Below are 17,956 nucleotides of genomic sequence, written 5' to 3'. Positions count from 1 at the left end.
CCGATCTTCGATTCCTGAAAAGTTAGAAGCAACAAGTAGTCCAAGAGAAAAAGTGTTTGTCAATCATCAAAACATAAGACATGAAAATAGGTTTGCAACACTAATATCCTTAGAGAGTCTCAATAAGCTTGGTGCCCTCCACCGCTAGATTGGATTAAGGTTAATGTGGATGCTTCTTTGCTTAGTTCAAACCTTACTAGAATTGGAGGAGTATTTAGAGACAGTAAAGGCAGACTTATTCTTGCATTTGGCAAGAATAGGGTACATTGGGATTTAGCTCAACTTGAGCTGGAGGCGGTGTTCACGGTGAGGGAATTCATTCAGAGATATTAGAGAAGATCTTCTAGATATTAGAGAAGCTAGATCCCTTCTCAAAAACTCTTAATATTTTTAGTTGTGAGTAGATCTTCTAGATATTAGAGAAGAAAAACTCACTCTCTAATATAAAAAAGAATAGACCACAAAGCAGACTTAGTAATCATATGATAAATGCAATGGCAAGATTTTAATTAACTTGAAAGATATATAAAAATTTAAATATTATATACACAAGGTAGATTATTGTAGCAAGATAGAAAAGATCTTAATTTCAAAATCCAGTTGTTAATTTGAGATAGACTTTTGTTTAGAAAACAAAATAAAATTATACCACTAAAAGAGGTTGGAGGGAGGGAAAACCATCAACGGTGTTTCTCCTTTTAACTGATTTAGAGAGGTTAAACATTAGCTATAAATCTTCAAAAAATAAAAACTAGAAAAAAATATCATAAAGTAAGAAGAGAGCCAAAGTAAAAATAACAACAAACATGAAAAGCTAACACAAAAACAAAAGACAGACAATAACAATAATCAACAGAGTATGCAAACCAAAACTTATTAAGCAGCAAGTTTAAGCAATTATGAGCCACGAGCCTCCGCTGTTCAAGCTCTCATGAGGTCTTTGGTGAGAGCACACCTACAAAAGTTATCAACCGTCAGATTTAGGAACCAAAATAGGTTTGGGTCCCTCCTTATGAAAATAAGAATTTAATGCATTTATGTTGTGTTGTGAAACATGCAGTTTTGGTCTCCAAACCCAATGTGTACTACGGTGAATGGTGCAAGTGTGTGCTATGTGTCCTAACATGACACATGAAAAACATCTAATACCAGGAAAAGGATTTCTTAATCGGTTCGGGTTATAATGCCTCTTCCTAGGTTTTGGCTTTAAATCAGGTATTGATGTATTCCAATTTCTCTCAACTGTATTCAATTTTGCTTTAAACCTCAAGTTAGCATTTTCTAAATCAACATCCAAACAGTGCTTTTTATGCTCATATTCTTTAGTAGAAGATTTAAAATCATATTCAAGTGAGGTGTAGTAAGCTTTCAAAGAATCATGCTCAACAATTAATTCAGAATGCTTTTATTTAAATCATCAAATTCATCAAGTATAGACATAAGATTGCTATCAATTTGGAGGTGATCTTTACTCAAAATTTTATGCAGTTTTTGTAAATTCAAAAACTCCAATTTCAAACTAGTAATAGTTTTCTTATGTTTTCTATATAATGCATGAATTTTCTCACATATTTCAAGTAATTGGTCATAGGTCTGTTCACATACCTCTTCTTGGTCACTTTGACCAAGATGATCATTTGCTATTAAGCACAAGTTTATGGTTTATTTCTCTGCCTCAGTCTCAAAGGAGTTAGATGCAGATTCTGCCTAGAACGCCTTTTGGAATTGTTTCTTATCCTTCTTGACCTTAGGTTTCTCCTTACAATTTTCTTTGCTAGAGTGATCCTTAAGTGTAGGAAAATCAGTTTTGACATGTTCAAGCTTCCTGCATTCAAAACAAACAATATCAGAGGAACCTTTACATTTTTTACTATCCTTAGCTCTTTTCCAACTCTAATGATGCTTGTGGCTTTTCCTTAGAAAGTTTTTGAACTGCCTAGTGATGAAGGAAAATTCATCGCTTTTAGACCCGAAATAATTTGTATTTGTTTCATTGGCCTTCAGTGGTATAGTTTTCTCCTTCTTTATTTCACCTATATCCAGATTTCTTTGATTCACTCCTTAGATCTGTCGGGTCTGAATATCCAAGTAAAAAAAAAACTCCTCCCCGAAGGGGTGTTTTCTTTTCTCCTTGGATAATAAAACTATCCTAATATGGATATCCAAATGAAGAGGGGCTCTTCCATAATGTATGTCACCCTTCTCTTTCGATTCTAGATTGGATATTCAATATCCCACCTCAAAGTATTCTACATTATAACTCTTAAATATATCTTTTTTTTTTAGAAAATGAAAAGTTGCATTAGAAATTAAAAGAAACAACCTAATACAAACTAGAAAATAAAATAAACTAAAAGATCCTTTATCAAGAGAAAAAGGATCCTTATTGAAAGCATTCTGTTATTATTAAACCTATTAATTTGAAATGGAACCCACTGTTTCCTATTTTGAAACCGTTGAGATGCAGGGGATACCAATAATTTGAAACAACCCAAGGGTTTATTAGTATCCCAGAGTTCCCATCCGGTGAAAGAATAGGATCTAGTAATAATCCCATAAACAAATATAGTAAGTTTAAATAAAAAACATGCAAAAATAAAAAAATAGCTAATAAAGAAAATAAAATTACAAAAATGATAAGACAATCTAAAATAACCAATGAAAAACAAGTGTTGGTATTTTAGATGACTTTTCCAAATATCCATTATGTAATACCAAGTAATAAAAATGGAAAATTCTTTGATTAGAATTTCCAATTTAATGTCTCTTCTGGCATTGTAGGTTGCACTGAAATTTTTGGGTCTCATAAACCTTGAAATGTTTGAGAAAAACATTTCAAATTATTCTTCTCGTTATGATAATTAATCCTTCTTCTATTTTGTTCTTTCATCGGTCCTAGCTCTTTTAGTTCTTTGAATAGCTTGTGTTTAGAGCCGGAAGAAACTAGCTCTAACGAAGAACCTTTTTTATTTATTACTAAAATAGTTTTTTTGAACTTCAAGTTGATTGTGGAAGAAGGAAAGATGGTATTAGAAAGGTCATCTCCTATAGTATTATTATCAGCAATAATACATGAATTCTTTGCAGCCTTAGAAGGAGGAAAACCCCTCTTATCTTCCACTAACATTTCCTTAACAACCTCCAACATTTGTGGGATTTGAAATTCCAAATTTCCCTCTATGCCCGATTGAATAATAATAGTTTTTTTGTCTGAACTTGTTGGAGTAAAATCCGGCTTCAGCTCCTCAACTACCTTCTCTGACTCCATGATTTGTGGGAATTCAAAATTTGATTTTTGAAATTCTGAAATTTCAGGCAAGTTGTGTTGAACATCGGTAGACTTTAACACAACAGCAGGAATTATCAAATCAACTTCAGAATTTACATCTCTAATTTCAGTAATCAATGAATCTGATTGGTTGTATTCAAAATTTGTAATTTGAGCTATATTCGGCTCAACCAATAGATTTGAATTTATGCTAACTGCAACTTCATCTCCTCCCTTGATTTCAACAGTTTTTCCTTTTGAATTTTTTATTGTCTACAATGGCTGGTGATCTGAATTCTTGCGAGAATGTTGAAATTCTGCTCCTTGATTTGAATGATAATTCCTCTTAATACTTTTTATCTTTCTATGAGGTTTTAATTTGACGTACATCCAAGGACTGTAAGATCTATCTTCAACTAATGAATTTTCTTTGTGAACTTCCTTTTCATTTAAATCAAGATTTTGAAAAACCTTTGGACATACCACATCTTTATGTCCAATTCTTCCACATTTGAAACAAATTATAGATAAGTTATCAAATTCAAATTTCTGATAAAATTTGCCATGACTTCGTTCAACTAAAATACCACTAGGGAGTTTCGAGTTCAATTTAACCCGAACACATGCTCTAGTGAATTCCCTCGTCCCCCATCTAAACATGTTGCCATCTAATAATAATGGAGTCCCTATACTCGAAATAATTCTCGTAAAGTTGGTTTCGTCCCAGCAGTGCGAACACGAACCCAAATCGAAGAAGAAATTCCACCTAAGGAACGAGGAGAAAAATTGGGAGTTCATTTATCTAGCCCAATGACAAAACTTCCCACATACCAAGGGCCTCCATTGAGAACTTCCACCATTGCCTCCTGAGTTTGAAAGGAGCACAATAACCAATCTAATCCAAGTGAAGTAATGTGAAATCCTCCAAATTTAACCCATTGCTTCCTTAATTCAAAAGCACAATTTGAGAAGGGAAAGTTTTTTCAAAGGATCTTCACTACCAATGAATTTCTTAGAACCTGAACATTGGATTTTTCATTTTCCAAGTCAAGTTTAACCACACTATCATCTATACTTCCTTCATGAATTTTATTTGAATTAATTTTAATGTGTGGTTTTCAAATCCACACATTAGTATTATTCAAATTGTGGTTGGTTTCACTAGAGTTGGAAGCCTCCATATCATTAGCTCTGGGGATCAAAACCGGCAAGGTTGAGCAAGACTTACTTTTCAAATCCACCAAAATTTCTTTTCCTTTACCGTTCTCCATCAAAGATGTTTTCTTAGAAACACACCCTCCCTCTCTAATCACTAGAGGAGAGTTAAAAAAACTTGGAAAGCTGCGATTGAATGTAAAACTACCTTTTGTATCCAACAAAGTTGGACACGCGGTAGAACTAAGGGAATTGGTGTTCCGGTCATCCAAGGATGACCGGCCACCATCATCCATTTACAAAGAATGCAGCCGAAAATCTCCTTCCAAATCCTTCCTCAATTTGTGGAGCTTCTCTCTCTTACACCTTTGCAAAAATATTGAACTCTTAAATATATCTAAAATACATAAAATTATACTGAATGAAAAAAAATCTTGACTCAACAATCTCTAAGGTTATCATAATAAATTATTAGTTATTAACATCCCAAGCAGTTATATATATATTAAAAATTAAAATGCTCAAATTCACAACCACATTTGTCTATGCTCTTTTAATTTTTAAATGGGGACATTAATAATTTCTAAAGCACATGCAGAAAATTCATTCTCCACCAAAAAAGCTCCACCCATGGACTTAATTTTAAATTCCTGAACCATTTATAATTTCTGTATCCAGCTTCATGTATACTACTTTTACCTAAAATAAGAGTAGCTAATGTCTTTCCAGAACAGTTAAACAAAATCTCCATTTGATCACTTTGAATTTTAATATTAGTTGGTATAGAACTTATTACCTCTAATAGCACTTTCCTGAAATACTACTGCAGTTTGAAGACATTCCAGCAACCATCTTATATAACAATCATAAGAAAACAATAATCAACTTCTAATTCCTCCACAAAGATAGGCCACTAATAAATACTCTTGTCTAAAATCTAGATATCTTTAGTGGTATTAATACTTTTACCATCCGAGATTTTCCATCTCACAATTTGTTGAGAAAATTTGCTCCATTGACAATAATCTTCCAAGAAGACGTTTTTCCACTTCTAGTTTCAGAATTCCATATTTCTTTCCCATATTTTGCAATTAAAATTCTATTAAGCAAAGTAGAAGGATATGACAAAAAACTCCAAACAAATTTAGCCCTCAAAGGGCCTCTTTTTTCAGATGCTGATACAACTCCTTAACTACCCAACCTTTTAGGTTTGCATAGAGTTTCCCAATCAACATAGTGAAGTCCCTTACTCCCTTAAAATATTTAAAATAATTCTTGAATTATTAAAATATGTTTTGTTAAACTTAAAGTTTTTTTTTTGAAAATATTAAATATTTAATTAATAAAAATTATTTTAAATAAATATCATTTATAATTATTAAAACTCTAGTATTAATAATAATTTAAAATACATATAATATTCTAAATTAATACTAATTTTAAATTCAAAGATTTAATTTTCTTGAAATATTGATTCATTTTATGAATTTTTCAAACTTATGTTTAATTTTTAGTATGTTTTTTTTTAATTTAAATAAACTTAGATTTATTTTTAATGATTAAAAATAGAAAAATGATGGCTATTGTGGCGAAATGCCACATGGAAGTATGAGATTGGTCCATCAAAACTACAACTGTAGTTTGACATTTAATACTAATGGTTACCACAGTCGACATTCATTGGAATTAAATAAGGTCATGGTGATGCAGATGTGGTTTTAACTTATCTGCAATAGTAACATTGTAGAATCATCTGATCTCCACTATTTTGAAATGAGTGACCTAAATGCAGCTGGACAGAAGGTTAAATTATGAGAGAAGATCTACGATCGGATAAAATCATGGATTCACGTGAACTGGACAATTGATCAGAAGATCAATGGCCAAAAAAATGTTCATTCACAGCAGACTGCGAATGACTCCCTAAAGTAATTTTTTACTTCATTCTCTCAAATGAATGGATGGAATTTAATAAAATTTTAAACTTAGACTGTTGACATGAACATAAATCTTGGGGGAAATTTGATATAGCTTAAAACATGCTTAATAAAATACTAATTAAACCATAACTACTGTGACCTAAGGCTATAGTTTTTGATAAATTTTATCATTGGATTGAAGGGAAAATGGACTATCTTAAACTGTAGTCTATCCTTGTATAATCCTATAGTTGAAATCGTTGTCACACGAGCTATGGATCAAATGGATGGAGGCTATGATGGACTTGGGCTGGAGCTCATCGAGATCTCCTGGCAGCGAGGTTTGACTGGCTAGATTAAGCTGGGGATAGGTAGAAGGAGGTATGAGGAGCTCAAATAAAGTGAATAGAAGTTTTTTAGTGCTGAAGGCATGTGAGAAAGGGTATGAGTTTTAATGTGACTATTTGACTAGTCCATCTTCCATTTGGACTAGTAATGTGGCATAGGAGAATCCCTTGAGTAATGGAATGATGGGTTGGAGGGGTTTAATTAGAATGGATTAAGATTAAGGGGTAATTGGACCTTCTTTGACCACTCTAAACACTCATGTTGATTGTCTGACCAGTCCAAAATTGCTTGGACTGCTGAGGTGGAAGTAAGAAGACTTTAATAAGCTGATTGAATGACTTGGGTTTAATGGATAAAGAAAGGGATCAATGTTAGGTAAATTTTGACCACTTTTGACTCATCCAAAAGCTTTTGTTGACTTTTTGGCTGGTCAAAAATTCAAATAAAAGTGAGGTGGAACTATATGATGACTAAGAGTAATTGGGAAAGATTGCAAATGGTCTTAAATGGTTGGAGGCATACTATGATTTGAAATAATGCATATGTAGAGGGATTTGACCAAATTTTATTAGTTGACTTGGTCAACATAGATTAGGTTTGATTGGCTAAGCATTACGTCATGATTAAGCCATGGTTTGGAGTTGATTTGAAGCTTGAAAGGAGTTTGATATGTTGAATGGGTTGAAATAAGCCATTTAAAGCCTTAAGGGGTACCTGGGTCAACCTAGGTTGACTTGGTCAACCTAGTTGACCCAAGCGGTGGGTCCAAGGTTAACAAGTTTGAAATGGTATTTTGAATTTGTTAGAGGTGGTCCCAGGGTCTGGGAAGGTCAATTGAAACAAAATGACCATTTAAACGCTAAAGGGCTTAATTGGTAAACCTAGGTTGACTTGATCAACCAAGTTGACCCTGGGTCTAGGTTTAGGTCTAATAGATTTTGTTTTATGTTTGAGGTTGGATGGGACTAGTTTTAGAGGTTGAGAAAGTCATTTGGGTTGAAATGACCATTTAAGCCTTTAATGGGCATTTTGCTCATTTTGACCCTTGGTCACTTGGGGTCAAAATGGGTCTATCAAAATATAGTTTTAGGTGATAACAAATCCCCACATGTAAAAGAGAGTAAAGAGAAGAGAGAGAAGCTCCATAAATTAAGGAAGGAATTGGAAGAAGATTTTGAAGAATTTGAGTGCCATTGTTGGAGATGGAAGAAGGTGGCCGGTCATCCCAGGATGACCGGAATACTAAAAATCTGCTTTCTACCGCGAGTCCAATCATGTTGGATTCAAGAGGTAGATTCTCCTTCAAATGAAGTTCTTTTCGGATTTTGGAATCTCCTCTAGTCATAAAAGAGGGAGGTTTAAATGCTATGAAGAAACCTTTGCCGATTTCAGGCAAAGGGAAGGAAATAAATTCGTTTTTGAATGATAAGCCAAAACCTTTGTCGGCTATCATTGCTGGAGCAAATGATAAGGAAGCATCTTCATCAGGAGGAAGTTTTGCTAATATTTTGAAGAAGGATCTAATTACTTCTTCAAAATTGGATATCCCTAATGTGTGGATTAAAAAACATCACATTAAAATAAATTTTAGTGAAATACATGATGAAATTCGAGATGAAAATGTTGTCATTCTTGACAAGTATAACGAAAAGTCTAATGTTCAAACTTTGAACAATTCCTTGGTTGTTAAAATTCTTAGAAAAAACTATCCTTTTTCCAAGTGTTCATTTAAATTAAGAAATCAATGGTCAAAATTTGGAGGATTTCATTTTGCATTGCTTGGTCTAGATTAGCTCCTTTATTCATTTCAATCTCATGAAGCCATGGAGGAAGTCCTTAACAGGGGTCTTTAGCTTGTAGGGGTTTTTGTGGTAGGCTTGTACAATAGGTCTCCTACCTTCTCTCCTTATTCTTTGAATGGAATTTCTTCTCCAATTTGTGTTCATCTTCCTCATTTTCCATTACATTGTTGGGACGAATCCAATATCACTAGAATTATTTCTAGAATTGGAACTCCACTATTATTGTATGGTAACATGTTTAGATGGGGGAGAAGGTAATTTTCTAGAGCTTGCATTCGAGTAAATTTGAATTCTAAACTCCCCTTTGGAATTTGGGTGGTTGGGATTCATGGTAGATTTTTTCAAAAGTTTTAGTATGAAAATCTATCATTTTTTGCTTCATATGTGGGAAAATCAGCCATATTGATTATGTGTGTCCTAATTCAACACATAATCAAAATCCTATTGTTAAAGAGGTCCCTTTCTTTCAATCTGATAATACTTTGGGACCTTGGATGCATGTGAAGTTCAAAAACAAAAGAAGATTTATTCCCGAGAAAAAGCTTTTTAAAGATGTCTCAACCATGGATAAATCAAATGATGTTTGTGTTAAAATCAAAAATGCTGCCTTGGAAGATGTTGAAGGAGACGGGAATACAGGTTCAGAATTTTCTGATGTTCATTTCATAGCTAAGGATGTTGCTGAAAACAAGGAAGAAGAAGGAAAGGCAGTTATACAAGGAGTTGAATCTTCCACCGTCCATCATGTTATTTTTGAAAATTTACAAATTCAAATCCCACAAATAGTGGAGAATTTTCCTGCAGAACAAATTCAGGAAATTCAGAATTTAAATTCTTAATTTCGTTTGGCTGATCCTGTGGAAGTAGAATGCAATAATTTGAATCTCAACAGCAATTTGAACTCAAATTCTAAATTCAAAATAGGAGCTAATGCTGTCGATTCCACTCTAGATGCTGAAAATCAGGGAGCTAACATTTTGGCTGATCCCGTGGGAGTGGAATGCTCTATTCCTTTTATAGAAAATGTATTATCAGGAGCATATGGATCAATTATTAATTTGAATTCAAGTCCAGAATTCAAAATCCCTGAAAGTGTCGAAGCTATTAAGGAAGGTGCTGTCCAAACCGATCCAGATCAGGTTGCTGAAATTCAGGGAGCTAACAAACCAGAATTTGAATTCAAAAATTCAAATTCTTAGGAGGATGTTTTGATGGCTGTTTCTAACATTAATTCTGATTTTATTTCAGCTACTAAACCTGAATTAAAGAATAATATTGGCTTATTAAGAGAATCTTCTCCACTGTCGGCTATTAGTTTGAATTTTAAGAAAACTTCTCTTAAAAAAGTTCCCAAGGAGTGTAAGTCTTCGGGATCTAAGCACACATTATTCAAAGAACTTCAAGCATTAGGACCAGTGAAAGATCTACCTAGAAGGAAGATGGCTGAACTCAAAGTGAAGAACGGTATAAGAGGTTCTTCTTCCATTTTATCTCATTAACATGCATGATGGTTATCCCGGTGACAACAACAAAGTGGATAGTTACTTGAAGATGAAGTAAATTATCAAAAGGTTTATATTAATGATATCATTAATTTTTTGACTTTGGAAGTTGGAAAAAGCTTATGGAATATTTATGAAAGATATTCTTAAGTGATTTTTGGATTCACTGTTAAAATGTACTTTCCTTTTTAGGTTTTTCTTTTTTCTTCGAATTTGTCATTTTAAACTTCTTCTAATTGATTATGGGATCTTTACTAAGTCTTATTCTCTAACTTGATGGGAACTCTTGGATTCTAATCAACCCTCGGGTTATTTATTTCTTTGGTATCCCCTGCATCTCAACAGTTTCAAAATAGGAAACAGTGGGTTTCATATCATTTATAATAAGTTTAAATTAACAAATTTATGTTCAATAAGGTCCCTTTTTTATGTTAAAAAAGGAACCATTAGTTTCTTTTACCTAGTTTGTATTAGGTTGTCCTTTCTTTGTATAATTAATGCAATTTTGCATTTTCTGAAATATATATATATATATAGTTTTATGATTAACAAGTAATAATAAAGGGTTTAGATGTTAATAGAGAGTTTGGGGAAGGTTCCATGATCAGGATCCATTGGGTGGCAAGTGTATTGTCATATGTCGTAAATATTTGATGGTTTTACAACCTTTGGATTTCAATCTAGTTTCTACAGTTAAAGGCATCATATTGATCTCAAATTTAGAGATTTACCTCCAAAGACACGTATTATAAATATGTAGTTGATAGACTCTAAATCAGAGGACATTTGATTGGGGTTTGAAAGGTTTGAAAAATTATTTAAAAAAAAGGCTTTTAGGACCTAAACCTTTAGCCTTGGGCCAAGGGTCTAGATTTCTGGGTTTGAGATGGATTTTAGATTTGGATGCTTAATTTTGAATTATACAAATGATTGATAATCATTTTAATGATCATAAGTAATTAGATAAGAAGAAAGTTTCATATAAGGCTGGATCAAGTGTTGAAATTTGTTTAAGCTGGAGATTGATTATAAGTCAGGTTATCTTGAAGTCTGGACTAGTTTGAGAACTACATTGATTGGAGATCTAGATTAACTTGGGATTTGGATTAATATATAGTTTATGTTTTCTTGAAGTCTGGACTAGTTTGAAAAATACATTGATTGGAGATCTAGATTAACTTGGGATTTGGATTAATATATAGTTTATGTTTTATCTGAATTTTGATAAATCAATATTCAAGATAGTAATGTGATTTAGACTAGTATGGGATATAGGTTGATCTAAGATCAAAAATGATCTTCTGGTCTATACTAACCTAGAGTCTGGAGTGATCTAAGATCCAAATTGATCTTAGTGTCTAGATTGATATTAGGTCTAGATAGATCCTAAGGCTTAAATCCTTAGACAAAAAGCACAATATTTTTTAAATATTTTAAAATATTAAAACATACAATCATTCACATGAAAATAAAGTAAAAAAATAATAATACAAAAACATAATAAGAAAGAACACATCAGATTTTATAGTGGTTCGGTTAACTTGACCTACATCCACTCCCCGAAGCCCCTCCTCCGGGTATTACACTAAAATGCAAAGAATTTCCTTTTTATTCCTCTTGAAGTAGGCAAAGAACCTTGATCAATTGCTAAAGAAAAACTCCTTAGAGCCTCCAAGGAACTAAAGACAACGACTGAAGAAAATGATACAGATCCTTGCTTGGAGTAAGCTTTGTGAACCTCTCAAAAACTCCCTCTCATAAGATCCTCTATCTCTCCCAAGTTCTCCCTTTTTTTCTCTTGGCTCTCTCAAGTTAGGACAGTAGCAAAAGATCTCCTCTTTAATAAATAAAAGATCTTATAAAGAAGGGCGTAAAATTTCCCTTTTTGTGCAACTTGCTATTAATGATCATCCAAGATAATCGACAGATCATCATGTACAATCAATGTATTTTCAGCACTTTCAGCTAGGATGATCTATGAGGGTTGGATGATTAGAAGCAATATTTTCTCAGATCATCCAAGATGATGTGAATATCATATGTTGGATGACGAAGAAATATAACATATCGTCTTGGTTGATTCTTGAATCATCTTGTACGATTAGTTCAAAATCAGGGATTATCATCCAAAACATCATTATGGTCATCTACGTGATACAGCTGAATGATGGAGCATTTCTATAGATCATTCAACATATCGTTCTGGTAGTCTAGGTGATCCAGGAGAAGACTAAGGTTTTTCTAACTGATTATCCCGGACAATCATGTGAATGTCCAGGGTGATATGATCGATCAATCAAATATTAATTTCTTTGCTTAAACACATGACTAATTTATGCATGATTTTAATAAATTATATTGGATCATATGGGATCATTCTGTATAATTTCTAAAAATGATATCTTACCTAAAAGAGTTTGGTGGTTGATTCTTTCTGATTTGAGCTTATCGTCTAGGACGATATAAATATTTTTTAGGATGATTTTCTTAATTTATTTCTTAAGATAGGAGCCCTAATTAGAATTTTTATTTTTAACTAATCATCTAGGATAATTTTTGTATCATCCTATATGATGTGATCAAAAATAAAAAACTTCTAAAGTCTACAAAATTTCTACCATTGAGTGTGTGTGTGTGTGTATGGCTACATAACATCAGGAACCACCTTATTATATTTGGTTCAAGAAAAAGTAAAAGCACTGGAATTACACTTATAGATTAACTCAGTCCTGATCTACCCAATCTTGAGTTGGCTTGATTTATAATTGATCATGTGGTCCAAAAAAGTTAGTAGGCAGGAAAATAATATATTAACATAAATGCTAGAAATGTTTGTTATCATAAAAACTATAATCTTTAAATCTTTGTTTACAACAAGAAGATCATAGGATATGGAGTTAAAAAGAATCTTAGAGTCTGAGAAGTTCCTAGGGTATGGAGTCTAGAAGGTTTCTAGGATTTCTAGTAGATCTTAGTGACCTGATACAAAAATGAGGTTAATAGATCAAGCCTTTCAAAAAAATATTTTGAAAGGAATTTCTTGAAATATTCTAAGTTTTGTAGGTGTGTCCTTAATTATTGTCCTTAAGGTGTCACTATGTTAAGTGCATTTAAATCAATGTCATTAACCTTTGATGAATACATATATACACAATCACAATAAATTCTTAAATCTTAGAAAGCCTAAGATAAATGCTAGTGTGTGCATCCTACGAATGCATAGAATATATAATTTAATTCATTGAAGGATTAATTAATGAAAAACTAATAAAATAATTGTCCATTGATTAATCACTATTCCCCCATCAGTTCTACTCAAGTAGCTCAATCTATGCTTAAAACTTCATGGGATCTCTCAACATTAAAAAATTTAAAATATATATAATTTCAAAAATAAAATTATACACACACATACACACATGAAAGTATAAGTTTTGAAATTAAAACAAAATTAAATATAATTATAATGATTTCAAAATATGTTTCTTTTTGAGAGATCCCTTTGATTTTCAATAAATAATTTGAAAATAAATTTTTAAGTTTTTAAATATTAAATATAATAATTAATTAAATATTAAATCAATAATAAAGTAATTAAATAATTATAATTAATTAATATAAATTAATATTTTCATTCCTAAAATTAAATTTAAGTTAAAATATTTATTTTTGTTCAAAAATTTTATTGTATTACGTTAATTTTTTTTTATTTAAATTGAGTTTAATTTGAATTTTTAAAGTTTAAGCTAATTAAATGTTTTTTAAAATAAATTTAAAATATTTATAAAATTAAATCGAATTAAATCTTAGTTATTTCTATAAAATTAAATTATTTAAAATGCTTTATTTAAATTTTCAAAATTATTTTAAATTAATATTAATTAAATAATAAGTAAATGTTTAAATATTTACTTAATTAATACACCTTAATATATAAATATTTTAAAATTAAATTTAATTTGAAATTTAATATTAATAAAATAATTCTCTGATTCTAATAAAATAATATTAAATTTTAAATATTTTGAAAATATTTAGGTTAAACTAAATATTTAATTAATCCTTAGTAGGATTTGTTAATTCAAATTAATTTATATTCCTTAAATGAATTTTAAGTTCAAATTAAATTATTTTTAAAATAATGTTTTACTTATTTAAACTATTTTAAAATATATTTTTAATTTTTTGAAGTTATCTAAATTAATATAAATTTGAATATTAAATAAATTTTAAAAATTTTCAAATTATTTGAATTATTTAAATAATGTACCTTAAATTTAATTTTATTTTACAATAAAATAGTTAAATTAAATTATAAATTAAATATTAAGAAATAAAGTTTTTTAAATTATTTGAAATGTGTAATACATTTTAAAATAATTTTAATTTTAAATTAAAAAGCTTAAAATTCATAAAGTTTTGATATCTTACACTTAATTTTTTTAATTAAAATTTAAATTTTATGATTTTTTTGAATATTTTGGTATTTTAAATATATTTGAAATTATTTTAAATTAAAAAAAATTGGTTTGATGACACATGGTGTGCTATGGTTAGTTGGACCAAAATGTAGTGCAGTCATTTTGGGTGGCATAATGATTGTGTCGTTAGCATTGATTTTGCAATCATTGAACCGTAGATGCAGTTCACTAATCCACGTTAGCATGGATTAACAACCGTTGGGTCCTCCACATTTTGAAATGGGTGGCTCTGATTGTGCTGGATAGAGCTTTGATCAAACATATCCATACACGTAATGACGTAGAGCGCGGTATGGAAAACTCTCAGCAATTGATGGGAAGATCAACGGTTGATATTTTGTGTGCATGAGCTAGACCACAAAGATGCCCTAAACATGAAATTTTGGCTAATTTGTTCAATTAGGTGCACCAAATTTGTTGATAATTTATACCTAGCTAGCCACTATGAATAGAAATTATGGTGTAGGATTTGTTTAATTTGAAAATCCTTTGATGAAAATCCACTTAAGCTAAGGTTTCCTAGAATAGGGTTTGCATATCACCTTGATTTAATGGTTAAAATAATCTATTTAATGGCTTGTTACATTTATAGACTTTCCATGCTCCATTTTGTAGAAAACATTACAGCTTAAAATGCAGTAAATCACTTAGTATAACCCTTAGAGTGAAGATGCTTGAACTTGTCAAAAAACTACTAGCCGCTGACTTTGACCTATGGAGTTATGTTGGGAATGAGTAGAGAGATATCATATAAGCTTTTGGGAGCTCCATTAGAAGGGCTTGTGGTAGTGATAGAAAGGCTAGGTTAGAATGAGGCTTGGTTTCAACCTTTTGCCCTATTTAATGTCTCTCCAGCTTGAATGGATGACTGTAATTGATTGGGAAGTCTACTTGATGCTTGCCATCTATCCAAATGTTTTTATGATGGTAGAGAAATAAAAACTTGTAGTACATCATAGGTGGAAAGGTCCCTTGGTCCCATTTGCACATGGGAGTAATAGGTGCCATTTGATTTGGATCTAAGGGCTAGAATAGGCCCTAAGAATATTTTGGAGTATGTTAGGACTATTAGAATGATTTGGATTAGAGAAGATTAGGCTTAAGTAAAGGGGCCTAGAAATTTAATAGGTTTTTAACAACTTTTTGATTGGTTTGATCAGTCAAAAGGTCAAATTAGCTGACATGGCATACAAAGTGGAACCAAGAGCTGACTGGGATGGGTTAGGTTGATTTCCAAAGCATGGGCTTGACATTTGTGTGAAAACATAGGGCCTTAAGGTGTCTTGACTAAACCTTAATAAGGTGACTTAGTCAACTTTACTTGGATTTAATTAGCTAAGGATTGAGACAAGTCTAGGCTATGGTTTATAGTTAATTTGAAGCTTGAAATAGATTTGGATGGTTCAAATTGAGTAAATCTTGAATAAGGTTAAAGGTTTGACCATAGAATAAGACTTGACCAAGGAAAATCAACGTAATTTGACTTCAAATAAATTTTAATATATTTGAATCATGTTATAAAGAAAGATTGAGGGCTTGAATGGTTTGACTTGGTTAAATGGGTAGGATTGAGGGGGTTATTAGGTAAACTAGGTTAATCCAAGACTTGGATTTGGACTAGATAGGTTTGGTTAGACATTTTGAGTTTGTTGGAGGTGGTCCTGAGGTATGGGGAGTTCAATTTGGTTAACATGATTATTGAGTCCCTTAAGGGCCTATTTGGTCAACTTAGGTTGACTTGGTCATCAAGGTTGACCCAACATCTAGGTTTGGGTCTAACAGGTTTGGCTTGATATTTAAAATTTGATAGAACTAGTCTCATTCAATTCGAAGGCCAATTGATCTAAAATAGCTATTCAAACCCCTAAGGAGTATTTTAGTCAAAAGGGTTAACATGGTGAACTAGGTTTAACTAGGGTCTATGTAGTGGTCCCTTCTACTCCTCATAATATTTAGGATATATTGGAGGAGGTTTTGGAATTTAATTTGAATTGGCCAAGTTGAAGTTTAGAGAAAACTCCAAAATTGTCGTTAAGGGGCATTTTGGTCATTTAGACCCATGGTCAATTGGGGGTCAAAGTGAATCCACCAAAAAGTAGTTTAATGCTTAACACATCATAATCAAGGGTCTATATGTGTTCATAGGGATTGAAGAATGCTTCAAGGACAAGATCTACTAGGTGATAGGTCTAGTGGCATAGGTTTTAAATATTTGAAGGTTTTATAGCCTTTGAGAATCAATTTAGTTTCTTTCTTCAGGGCCTCATATTATACTCAAATTTAGAGGGTTTCCTCTAGAGACATTTTCTATCAATATTCAATTGATAATCTCTAAATCAGAGGTCAATATACTGAGGATTGAAGTGTTTAAAAAATTGTTAAAAAAAGTTTAAAGGACCTAAGCCTTAACACATTGGATTTTGGTCTTGATTTTTCGATTTAAACTTGATTTTTGGTTTAAATATTATAAATTGAATTTCCTAAATCATTTATGATCATTTGGTTAATTATAAGTGATTAGATAGGGTTAAATTTTAATTAGAGATCAGATTAAAGTTTGGACTAGGGCTAAGAGCTAGACAGGTTTGAAATCGGGATAGGTTTGAAGTCTGGGCTAATTTGAATTATAGATTAATCTAAGATCTAGGTTAATCTTAAGGTTTTGAAAGATCTAGGGTTGGGGTAGATCCTAGGGTCTGTATTAGTATAAAAGAATCCTAGGGTCTAAGAAGGTGTTAGGGTCTAGAGTCTTGATGAATCCTAGGATCTAGATAGATCCTACGGTCTAGATTAGTCTTCAGGCTAGGATTATCTAAGGTCAAGATTTATCTAGAGTTTGGGTAAATTCCTAGTGACTTCATACAAAAATGAGGTTAAGAGTTGATTCTTCTTCAAATTCTTCAGTAATATAAATAGAAGAGGAGTTTACAAAAATATGCTGAATGGTAGATAAACTTGATTATTCAAATCAAGATGAGGTATGTGACCTATTTTATGATGAATTATTTGAAGTTTATGAGAAAATTCATAATACAAATAGGACCCTCAAAGAATTACCTGCTAACCTTACAATCGAGTATTTGAATATACAAAAAGAGAATAAATATCTGAGGAATAATCATGCAAACATAGATAGAAATCATATAGCTTGGCTAGATCAATTTGATGATTTGAATAAGAAGCATGAATTATTGATGACATCCTATATTAAGCTTAAAAATGATTTTGAAGTTTTTATGGGTGAATCTGATCAAAGGGACCATGATTTGAAGTTTAAAAATTCAATTTTGGAAAATGCAAATTCATATCTTCAAGTAAACTGAAATCATTTAAAGAAAATAAACCAACTCCCATGCATGAACAATTTTTTAATCCTAACCAAAAGCGTACAAGTTCAAAATCTAGGAAAAGATATTATAAATCACATAAATTAATAAATTATTTTTCTGGTGTTAAATGTTTTTCATGTGGCATGTAAGGG

The sequence above is a fragment of the Dendrobium catenatum genome, unplaced genomic scaffold (assembly GCF_001605985.2).
Source record: "Dendrobium catenatum unplaced genomic scaffold, ASM160598v2 fragScaff_scaffold_304, whole genome shotgun sequence".
Classification (NCBI taxonomy): Eukaryota; Viridiplantae; Streptophyta; class Magnoliopsida; order Asparagales; family Orchidaceae; genus Dendrobium; species Dendrobium catenatum.
This window is presented reverse-complemented; position numbering follows the sequence as displayed.